This window comes from Mus pahari, chromosome 12 (assembly GCF_900095145.1).
Source record: "Mus pahari chromosome 12, PAHARI_EIJ_v1.1, whole genome shotgun sequence".
NCBI lineage: Eukaryota > Metazoa > Chordata > Mammalia > Rodentia > Muridae > Mus > Mus pahari.
The window spans coordinates 1,768,102-1,769,642 of NC_034601.1; positions in this window are offsets into that span (position 1 = coordinate 1,768,102).

The window sequence follows — 1,541 nt, forward strand, 5'->3', positions numbered from 1 at the left end:
CCTTTCCTTTCCTTTCCTTTCCTTTCCTTTCCTTTCCTTTCCTTTCCTTTCCTTTCCTTTCCTTTCCTTTCCTTTCCTTTCCTTTCCTTTCGCTTTTATGGGCTGGGTTATCTTCCCAGATCCTCATCTTTCTTGATCAAACACTCCTAGGAACCCCATGAGTGATGTCTGTAACAAACCACACATTTCATGTGGTGAAGGAAACGTCTCTTCCTGGATAAAAACTCAGGTTGTTTATGTGGTGAGATTGAGAACCAGCCCATGTTTTGTGCAGGCTTTAAGACTAATGGTACCCTCTCTTTGAAGAGGAACTGAGTGCTCCTTGAGACTGGTGAGGACCTTGGGGTACAGATCTGCTTTGCTGGGGGGGTTCACATCCCCCTCAACCACGGTTAACGTTAAATTATGAAGTGGCTTCATCAGCTGGAATTTCACAGGGGAAGCAGGATGCATCCATGTCCAAACCCTAACAACCGGAGCCCTTCGGTAGTCCCTGAGCCCAGCTGGAGCCGCCTGCTCTTGGGCACCCACCCAGTTCCTGCCTAGAGCAGAACAGGAGGTTGCCATGAGTCGTCGATCCCCACCCCACCACTGTGCAATCTCCCAGGGCCAGGTGTGGCCCAGAATTCACCCTTTCAGATTTTAGCAAGGCAGTGTCAGGTATAGAGTACATATCACATCACAGCCCTGCCCCCACACACCCCATGCAGAATTCTGAGACAGCATCCCATAATCAGACACCATGCCTGTTCCTACAAAAGGCCTATTCTTCACAGACTGGAGCAAATAATCATTATCGTGAAGTAACATGGCTGTCCTTAGGAACATTAGAGATCTCTTCTGGTTTTACCTGAAGTCATGGCCTCATATGGGGCCAGGGAGATGAGGTCATGCCATGGTTGAGAGAAAATTTCAAAGCCAGGCATGGCGCTGGATATGTGTCAAGTTCTGGATCTTAGTAAGTGGAGGTTGGACGATTACTTGAGCCTGGCAGTTCAAGACCAGCCTGGGCAACATAGTGAGAGTTCTGTTTGAAAACAAGACAAAGCAGGGCGTGGGGTGTTCTTCAGTGGGGGAGTTCCTCCTGGCGGATGCAGAGTCCCAGGATTGGGGTTTCTATGATACCTTGGTTCCCCCAAACAATTAAACATTTAGGTTGGCAAAGAGGTTTGGAACGGGATGTGTGAGTATAATTTCTGATGCTTGGTCTAGGAAGGGGTTCACTTGCCCTCACTTGCAAAACTACTTTGGTTTCTGTCTTTTTTCCCCTCCTCATAACCAAGTTTTACTTATTTGACAGGTCTCTCTCTCTCTCTGTCTCTGTCTCTGTCTCTGTCTCTGTCTCTGTCTCTCTCTCTCTCTCTGTGTGTGTGTGTGTGTGTGTGTGTATGTGTAGAGAGAGAGAGATAGAGAAAAAGAGACACAGAGAGACAGAGACAGAGATAGAGAAACAGAAGGAAAGAAAGGGAGAGGAGAGGGAGAGGGCAGGAGGGAGGGGGAGAGAGAGAAAGAGAGAGAGAGAGAGAGAGAGAGAGAGAGAG